Raw genomic sequence first — 10,943 nt, 5'->3', positions numbered from 1 at the left:
TTCTCATTCATGACATTCCATACCCCATGTCCTGTGACTGCACTGGTGGTCCCCTGTATCTGTAATGCACTTCCTCCTCACCTTCCCTTCCTAGGATCCCTAGCTTCCTTCAAAGTGCAGCTCAGATGACACTTCCTAGATGAGGTTTTTCCCAGTTAATATAGTTGTAATCACACCTTCCTTCTTGAAATTAGTTTGTATTACTTTGTATATGACACTGGTATGAGCTATGGACACTTAAGACACTGTAGCAATACAAATAATACAGTTTGTGTGCTACCTTCCTTAAGTCCACAGGAAAGCAGAGTGTCACATAGCAGTAAGTTGGTTAGTTAATAATGATTTATTAAAAATAGAAAAAATATATAATTTTGTAACATTTCAAGACATAAAAGAAGGTGGATTTTTTAAGGAGATACTCATTATATCCCTAGAAATTAATAATTTCTTAATACCTCAATAAATATAAAAACACATATTTTATGGGAAAAATAATTTGTTAAGCAATTCCTCTATGTCAGAGGAATTTTATGTAAGATACACAGAAAAGGCAAAAAGGGTCCCTGCCCACAAGGGGCTTCTATTCTAATAGGGGAGACAGTGTTGAGATAAATAGGCACAGGTAAGATAGAAAGGAGATAGGGAAAGGACTTCTACAGAATGGAATATAAGCTGAGTTTTGAGGGTAGCTAGGAAAACTAAGAGGCAGAGGTAAGGAGAGAGAGGTGCAGCTAGGTGGCACAGTGGACAGAGTGACAGCCCTGGAGTCGGCAAGACTCATCTTCCTGTGTTTAAATCTGGCCTCAGACATTAGCTGTATGAGTGACCCTGAGCAAGTGACTTAATCCTGTTTGCCTCTATTTCCTCATCTGTCAAATGGGCTGGAGAAGGAAATAGCAAACCTCTCCAGTATCTTTGCCAAGAAAACTCCAAATGGGGTCACAAAGAGTCAGACATGACTGAAAACAGAGAGAGAACATTCCAGACATGCAGGACAGCCATTGCAAAAGTATGGAGATGGGAGATAAAGTGCAAGGAACAGTAAATAGGCCAATGTAGCTGGATCATAGAGTGTGCAGGGAGTAAAGTGTAAGAAGATGAGAAAGATCAGGAAGGGCCAGGTTGTGAAGGGCTTTGAATGCCAAACAAAGGGTCTTTATATTTGATCCTGGAGGTACTAGGGAGCCCCTGGAGTTACTAAGTAGAAAAAGTCACGTAGTCAGACCCACACTTTAAGAAAATATCTTTAGTGATTAAGTGAGGATGAGTGGAGTTAGAAGAGACGAGGCAGGACGAACAATTAGATGACTATTATTACGTGTCTTAGGCTCACAAAAATCTGAGGTCTTTCTGAGTGAATGCAACTCAGGCCTCTATCCACTTCTCTACCTAGCTACCTAAGATACATGTAGCCTTCAGAGGCAGTCAGAAAAGTTACTGGGAAGGGAATTTATTATTCCTCATAGTTGGGGGTGTTTGAGAATCCAAACATGAAAGAATGAAGGGACTGAACTCAGATGAAATTCACATCTGAAACAGAAAAGGTGTACTGAATGCACACACACACACACACACACACACAGAGTTTGGTGAAGAAACACATCAAATTGGGTGGGAGGAGCCAAGATGGCAGAGTAAAGGCAGGGATTCCCCTGAGCTGTCCCTCAAACCCCTCCAAATACTTTTAAAAATGACTCTAAGCATTTTTATGGGGCAGCTAGGTGGCGCAGTGGATAGAGCACCGGCCCTAGATTCAGGAGGTCCTGAGTTCAAATCCGGCCTCAGACACATAACACTTACTAGCTGTGTGACCCTGGGCAAGTCACTTAACCCCATTGCCTAGCCAAAAAAAAAAAAGAAAGAAAGAAAAAAATGACTCTAAGCAAATTCTAGAGCAGCAGAACCCACAAAAAGATGGAGTGAAACAAATTTCCAGCCCAAGACAACTTGGAAGGTCAGCAGGAAAGGTCCATTGCATCAGGGTGAGAGAGGAGCAGGCACAAACAAATCTGATAACTTTATTTCAATACATTTGGTTTCCTTTGTAATCTTAGGATTCAAAAATATTGAAAATCCTGGAATTACTAGCTTTAAAATGTTATGAAAACATAAGGATTCAGTAGACAGGTTCAAAGATGGAGCTGGAAGCATTTTATAATGCCAAAGACTATATGCTAAAGTGGGAAGAGCATTGGCTTTGAATTTATAGGCCTTCTGGTCTCGAGCCTCAGCAAACTCAGAGCAGGCCTCAGAGTGACTGAATCACTGGTAGCAATGGCAGTTTCCAGGCCTCTCAGCCCACAAATGCTAAAGGCAACTTAGAAGGTCAGCAGGACTGGGTAGGCCAAGCTAATATAATAAAAATGACAATTCTACATAAGCTAATTTACTTATTGAGTGCCATACCAACCAAACTACCAAAAAATTATTTTATAGAGCTGGAAAAAATAATAAGATTTATTTGGAAGAACAAAAGGTCCAGAATGTCAAGGGAACTAATGAAAAGAAATGCAGGGGAAGGTGGCCTAGCCATTTCAGAGCTAAAATTGTATCATAAAGCAGCAGTCATCAAAACTACTTGGTACTGGCTAAGAAATAGAGTGGTAAATCACTGGAATAGGTTAGGTATGCAAGATATAATAGTGACTATAGTAATCTACTGTTTGATAAACCCAGAGACCTCAGCTTCTGGGATAAAAACACTATTTGACAAAAACTGCTGGGAAAACTGGAAAAGAGTATGGCAGAAACTAGGCATAGACCAAAATCTCACACCATATACCAAAATAAAGTCAAAATGGGTTCATGGTTTAGATATAAAGGCTGATACTATAAGCAAACTGGGAGAGTAAGGAGTAGTTCACCTGTCAGATTTATGGAGAACAGAAGAATTTATGACCAAACAGGAAATAAAGAACATTATGAAATGAAAAATGGATAATTTTGACTATATCTAATTGAAAAGTTTTTGCACAAGCCAATGCAACCAAGATTAAGAGGGAAGCAGAAACTGGGAAAGGATTTTTACAACCAGTGTCTCTGATAAGGGCCTCATTTCTAAAATACATAGAGAACTAAGAAAAATTTATAAGAATACAAGTCATTCCCCAATTGAGAAATGGTCAAAGGATATGAACAGGCAGTTTATAGTCATATGAAAAAATGCTCTAAATCACTCTTGATTAGAGAAATGCAAATCAAAACAACTCTGAGGTACCACATCACACCTATCAGATTGGCCAACATGACAAAACTGGAAAATGATAAATGTTGGAGATGTGGGAAAATTAATGCATTGTTGGTGGAGTTGCAAAATGATCCAAACATTCTGTAGAGCAATTTGGAGCTATGCCCAAAGGGCTACAAAAATGTGCATACCCTTTGACCAACAATAGCACTTCTAGGGCTATATCCCAAAGAGATCATAAAAATGGGAAAAGGACCCACATGAACAAAAATATTTATAGCAACTCTTTATGTGGTGGCAAAGAATTGGAAATTGAAGGGATGTCCATCAATTAGGGAATGGCCTAACAAGTTGTGGTATATGGATGTAATGGAATAGTATTGTGCTATAAGAAATGATGAGCAGGCAGATTTCAGAAAAACCTGCAAAGACTTGTATGGATTGATGCTGAGTGAAGTGCGCAGAGCCAGAACATTGCACACAGTAACAGCCATGCTGTATGATGAGTAACTTTGATAGACTTAGACCTTCTCAGCAATGCAAGGATCTCCAAAAGTCTCATGATGGAAAATGCTATCCACATCCAGTGAAAGAACTATGGAGTTTGAATGCAGATCAGGGCATACTATTTGCTTTTTTTTTCCTTCTGTTTAGTTTTGTTTCCTCTTTCTTGTGGTTCCTCCTATTGGTTCTAATTTTTCCTTATAATATGACTAATGTGAAAATATGTTTAATAGGAAGTATATGTAGAGCCTATATCAGAATGCACACTGTCTTGGGGAGGGAGGTGGGGGAGGGAGGGGGAGAAAGATCTAAAACTCAAAAGTGTATGGAAGTGATTGTTGAAAACTAAAAATAAATTAATAAAAAAATTTTAATATTAAAAAAAATTAGCAGGAAAGGTCTATTGGACCTGGGTGAGAGAGGAGCGCAGACTAACATAGGCCCCACCATCACAGCCCCAGACCCAACAAACCAGGAGCAGACCTTGGGAGTCACTGAATCAGCAGTGGCAGTGGCAGTGGCTGCTTCCAAACTTTCAGCCCACAGATGGTAAGGGAGTCAAACAATTGGTCAGAAGGAGATTACAGGGATCTCTTTGCTAGCACTAAGGCAGGATTCTGTTGCTTTGCCCATACTCCGATCTTGGTCACAGTCCTGGTATAAGGAGGAGCATTAGTATAGCAGAGCTTGTGGAGCAGTAGAGGAGGAACCCTCCTCACAATTCCAGGACAGAAAATAGTGCTTGGTGGTAGCTCACAGATCAGAGCACAGACCAGGAAAGGAGTAAACACTTCTCCTTAGATCATACCACCTCGGAAGAACTGAAAATGTACAAGTCCCTAGAAGTATCTCTGAAAATAGCTGAATAAAACGCATGAAGCTTGGGATAGTTCACCCTCCACTCTGTAAGCAGAGCCCTACCTTAATAAAGAGTTAAAAAGTCAAATAACAGGCTAGGAAAATGAGCAACCAATGGGAAAAAAACCTCTGACTACAGAAGTTACTTTGGTGATGAGGAAGATCAAAACACACCCTCAGAAGACAATAAAGTCATAGCTCCTATATCCAAAGCCTCCAAGAAAAAGAGAGCAATTTTTTTTCAATGCAAAGAAGGGGACACAAGAAAGCAAAAAAAAAAAAAATTAAAAAGCAGGATAATTTTGAAAGCAAAGTATGGAATTTGCTACAAAAAAATCTTTTTAAAGCAAATGGAGTGAAATGGAGACTTTACAATGTCATATAAAATCCACTTTTAGAGTTCTGCTGTGCATAAGAAAATGTTTCTTTTTTGGAGTTTAAGTTCAAAATAAAAATAATTTTTAAAAAATAAAGCACCCTATTCAGCATGACATTTTGCAACCTCCTGCCATAGTTTTAGTTCTGGGAACTTCTCAGCTCTCCCACTGTGGAGCTTAAAGTTCTGAACAAAATCAGAAAAAAATGTAAAAGGAAGGTTCCACCTATCTACACAGTGGCTGTTTACTTATCTATGTACATAACATATTCTCCACCTACCCACCCATAGAATGTAAGCTCCTGGAGAGAAGGGACAATTTCATGATTATATCCCCAATACCCCAAAGGTATTTATATTTAATTCTGGTTGTTGTCCTTCCTATTCTATTCAAAGAGGACCAAAAGGATATCACTATCTTGGGGTCACTGTACTGTGTCCAACTGTGGCTAATCAGGCTAATACAGGTTCAGAAGGCTCTACCACAGGTCTTGCACAAATAGCTTGTATTTTCTTTTGGGAAGGAGATGTGTCTAAATTTGCACATCTCATGTTTCCTTTGAACTACCACCCCTTCTTTGATGTTGGGCATGCCCTGCTGGATGGTCCTGTGCCAGTGTCTCCCATGTGTCACAATCCATTCCAAAGTTCTTCAGAGGGACCTAGAGAGTGTCTTTGAATCATTTCTTCTGACCTTCCTGTAAGTGCTTGCCTTGTGTGTGAGCTCTCCATTAAATAGTCTTTTAGGCAAAAGTACATTTGGCATTCAAACAACGTGGCCAGTCCATCAGAGTTGTGGTCTCTACAGCAGAGTTTAAATGCTTGGCAGTTCAGTTAGAGAAAAGACCTCAGGGTCTGATACTGTGTCTTGCCAGGTGATCTTCAGAATTTTCCTAAGATAATTCAAATGGAAGCAATTCAGTTTCCTGTCATGGTGCTTTTAGACTGCAGGTGTCACAGGCATGCAGCAATGAGATAAACACAGTGGCTCTGTAGATCTTCAATTTAGTAGGCAGCCTACTACTTCTTTCCCACACCTTTCTTCAGAGCTTCACAAACACTGAGCTAGCTCTGGCAATGTGTGTATCAACCTCATCACTGACATGTACTTCCCTAGAAATCTGCTCTTAAACTTTCCCTGTCACTAATGGAGTGAAGCAAGGCTATGTGCTTGTTCCCATGCTTTTTAGCATGATGTTTTCAGCAATGTTGTCAAGCCCCTTCAATGAGGGCAAAAACAGCATCAACATCAAAATCAGTTACCACAGTAATTAAATTATTTAATTTGAAAGGGCTACAAGCCAAGACTAAAGTAGAAGGACAGTCAGTGCATGATTTTTGTTCACAGATGACTGTTACTCAATGCAGCTTCTGAGGCTGAGATGCAACAGAATATGAATCGATTCTATGACACTTGTGCTAATTTTGGTCTGAAAATTAACGCCAAGAAAACGGAGGTTCTCCACCAGCCAATACTACACCCTCCATACATGAAACCATCTGTTACAGCAAATGGAGAAATATTTAATCCTAGAGACAACAGGAACCCACTAGAATTTATTGAAGGGAAAGAAGGGACTTAAGGTTTAAGAACATCACTTTGGTAGCTAAATGGAACATGGCAGTTCCATGACTGGGAAGAGACTTGAGGCAAGGAGACCCAATTCAAGATGTAAATAGTCCACGTGAGATAGCCTGAATTGAAAAGGTGGATAGAGAGAAGAGGATGTATAGGAGAGATGTAGAGAAAGAAATTACAAGATCTGCAACTTGATTGGATATGTGGAGGGAGGAAGAAGAGTCAAGATACTAAGATGTCAAGCCCATATGACCTGACAGATGGTGCTGTCAACAGTAACAGAAAAATGTACTGTCTTAAGTGGAATAGAGAACTGATAGGGAGGAATGGAATGATTGCTTTGCAGCTATGAAGGCCCAGTTGACATTAGGTAACAGAATTGTAGTGAATTCAGCACAGTTTCATGACTCCCTCCAGCCCCAATCCAGAGCAGCCACTAAATTAACAGCCATTTTCACCTTGTTGTCTGTCATAGAAGAGGCTAGAAAGGGTAGGGTGGCACCAGTTGATGTAGGGACTTGAATACTAGATAAAATACTAGTATTAGAGTAGTTCAAGCACATAGTAACAAGGTCTTCATGTAATTAATCATAGAAGAATTAGCGTGACCCTGGGGCAGTCCCATTTATGGGAGAATGGTCCTTACTCCACTGTTAACTACATCAGGCCCTTGTTACTATCTGCTTGAGCTACTCTAATACTAGTATTTTATCTAGTATTCAAGTCCCTACATCAACTGGTGCCACCCTACCTTTTCTAGCCTTATAATACTCTTTTTCATATACTTTATACTTTGGCTAAACTGGACAATTCTTCACCTTCCACCGTGGAGTTTCTTGCCTTCATATCTTTTTGCTCATGCAGTTCCCTGTTTCTATAATGTTCTCTTTCCCCATGTTTCAAAGCTCAAATCAAATACCACCTCCTCCAAGAAGCTTTCCAGGATCCTTCCTGGTGATAATAGCCTTCTACCTTTCACCACACTAAAACTTGTACCTCCCTGTAACTCTCTAATATAGCTATGTAATATTATGTGTAGTGTTTTTGTTTTTGTTTTTTAAAGCCTAAACCTGTCATTACACTTACATAGAGAAATTCCAGAACAGAAATTCCCTCCCTCTAATGCAGATCAGTAAATCTTGAAATTTATACTATTAGAGAGTTACTTGAGGAGAATTGCTTAGCATGGTGCCTGACACACTGTAAGCATTTAAATTCTCTTTGTTCCTTTTTTTAAATGTATGAATGAAAAACATTTATTAAGTGAGCAAAGCACTGGGAATACAAAGAGAAAAGCAAGACAGACCTGGCTCTCACAAAGTTCACATTTTGGTAGCAGGAGAATACATAGAGGTTCATTCATGAAGCTCTGAAAGTCACATGGAATGACTCCATGCTTCTGAGAGTACAGCTGTAAAGTAAGTGGTAATGCATCTTCTTTACCATCATTTCCATTAATAAAATCATATTGGTTTGTGATATTGAACCATTTGAGAGTGCCAAGGACTTGAGTGGGGAGAAGTTTCTTTTCTCAGCCTTGAGTAGATATGGCTGCTGAGGAAGTAGAGCCCACAGCACCTCCTCCTCAGGGCTTCCTCTTCCCTGGGTCTTTTGATGGCATGCCAGCCTCTTTCCCACTCCCTTCTGTAAATAGTGACACTTCTCCACGAACTGAGTAAGGTCCTAGCGATATCTTCCCTCCTAAGTGCTATGTTGGAGTGCTGTCTCCTTTGGAGTTTTAGTAGACTCCTGCTGGGCTCAGCCGCTATCTGGTTCTGAGTAACAGAACTGCAGCCTGCCCATTGGTATGACATTTCTGCCTGGTAATTCCTCAGTAGGCTTCACACTAGACTGGAGCTGAGCCCCTACTCTGTAGCTGAGCTCCAAACCACACATCTGCTGCTTGCTTCTGAACTTGCTCTTGGCTATGTACACAGCCTATAGCTGATGAGGTCTAGAGGTTTAGGGGCACTGGGACCGCGAGATCATGACACGTGGGTCCTTTCTATCTGACTCAAAAGGTAAATGATTTGCCCACAACTATTAACTGGGAGCTGTTGAGAACTATACTGTGGGTGGTAGAATTTGAACCCAAGCCTTCCTGACAATGCAGGTCTTCCATTTACTACCACATGCAGCTCTGTAGCATCATATATTACATGGCTCTTGACAAAAATTTCTTGAAAGAGGCAAAGGCATTTTTTGTGATTTGGGGGTTTTTTTGTTGGATTTTTTTTTTGGCTAGGCAATGGGATTAAGTGACTTACTTGCCCAGGGTCACACAGCTAGTAAGTGTCAAGTATCTGAGGCTGGATTTGAACTCAGGTCCTCCTGACTCTAGGGCCAGTGCTCTATCCACTGTGCCACTTAGCTGCCCTGTTTTTTGTGATTTGTAAGATTTGTAGATTGACCCTCCTTGAGGACAGGGTCTGTCTTTTACCTCTTTTTGTATCCCCAGCACTAAACACTGTGCCTGGCACATAGTAGGTAATTAATAAATATTGATTGATTTGTATACAAAGAGCATCAGATTTAGAGCCAGAAGACTTGGCTCTACAATTTACCATCTGTGTGACCTTTGCCAAGTGCCCACTTCTCTGGCCCTCAATTTCCTATGTGTTAAAGAATGATGTGATACCAGATCAGTGGCTCTTCAAAAACATATTTTGATAAATGCTTTTCAGCATACTTGGTTTCCTTCGTAATCCCAAGTATTTTATTTTATGCACTTTAAAACATTATCTTGTGTAGGATCAGCCCTATAGGGCATCACCAGCCCACCAAGGAGATTTAGGACACAAAAAGGATAAGAATGTCTTACCAGATGATCACTGGTTCCTTCCAGAATTAAATTCTATGATCCAATAAGAGGTTTGTTTGCTCTCATCTCAGAGGATAAAGCTGTCCCTTCTCCCTGACGACAACATCACCTCCCTCTACCGGTGTCCTTAATCCCACCCCGTCTCACCTCCTCTAATCAGCCTATTTAATCCAGTTAATCTTCCCCACCCACTCTAATTTTCTACCTCTTCTTAACAGGCTCCTCAACTGCTTGTCTACAAATTAATGCAGGTCTCCCAGACCTTAGAAAACTTTCACTTGACTCTACCATTCCCCAAGGCCATCCTCCTATATCTCCCTTTCCTTTCTCAGCCAAACTCCTAGAAAAAGCTGTCTATAGGCATTCCCTCTTTTTCTCACCTACCATTCACTTCTTAACTCCTAGCTCTAGCTGAAACTATTCTCTCTTATGTAGATTATACCTGAAAGGCACCTCTTTTCTTCTAGTCACTCAGGTTCTAAACCTAGATTGGCTCTTCAGTCAGTCAGACAGAAGCATTTAATAAGCACCTACTATGTGCTAATCTGGACTATACTAGGTGGTTGGGGATACAAAGACAAAAACCGAAACTGAAACACTCCCTGCCCTTGAAGAGTTTACTTTCTTTCAAGGGAGCCGACGTGTCCATACACGTGTGGCGGTATTGCTGTTGCTGTTTGCGAAGAGGGCCAATGACGTCACAGGTGAACTGGATTTAAGTGAGGGTGTGCTGCACAAAGTCATCAGCTTCATTCTCTCTTCCAGAGTCACTAGAATCCAGCGGGAAGACGAAAGTCATGTCCCGGGTCGCGGTGGATGACTTTGTGGTCTTCAATGTCTAACCACAGCACTTGCTTCAGCCACCTTCATGGCCGTTGGAACAAATTGTTCTCATCTGCCCATTCCCCCCAGGGGAAGTCTTCACCGTGCTTGGGGTCGACATCCCTCTAACCCTTTCAAGGGTTTATAGCCCATTGATTACACTCAACCTGGTTTAGCTTGGCTGCCGATTATTTGGCAATGCCTGTGCTACACAGCTTCTTGTAGCTATAAGTGAGAACTGAATGCCACGAACAGGCGAGAATGGATTGAATGGATGAAGAGGGCTCGGCAAACTCCCATACTCATGCTAGTCCTCCTTGATCACCCATGGAGAGAGCAAAGACTGGAGTTAGGAAGACCTGAGTTCAATTCCAGCCACAGACTAGCAGGATTTACTAGTTATGTGTCCCTGGACAAGTCACTTCTGCTTGCCTGTTTCCTCATCCATAAAATGGGAATAATAATAGCACCTACCTTCCTTGTAAGGATGAAATGAGATAATCATTGTAAAGCACTTTGTATAGTGTCTGCCACATAGTAAGCACTGCATAAATTTTAGCTATCATTGTTATTAATTACCCTGAAGGTCTCTGGGCCTTCAAACAGAGGGCGTTTGCACGGTTCCATGTCTGGAGCCAACTCACTCTGCACAGCCCTTGGAGTCGTTTTGTAAACTGCTGTCTCTGTGTGGCGCTAGTGCTCTTCATTGGAAGTCTCTGCACTAGGCCTCAGGGAATCCATTTTCTGTAGGTTCCAACCCATCCTCCATAGCTCAACCAAATTGATATTCCTAAAC

The sequence above is a fragment of the Phascolarctos cinereus genome, unplaced genomic scaffold, assembly GCF_003287225.1.
Source record: "Phascolarctos cinereus isolate Bilbo 61053 unplaced genomic scaffold, phaCin_HiC Scaffold_4;HRSCAF=312, whole genome shotgun sequence".
Taxonomy (NCBI): domain Eukaryota; kingdom Metazoa; phylum Chordata; class Mammalia; order Diprotodontia; family Phascolarctidae; genus Phascolarctos; species Phascolarctos cinereus.
The sequence above is the reverse complement of the archived record's forward strand: the minus strand, read 5'-3'. Positions refer to the sequence as shown.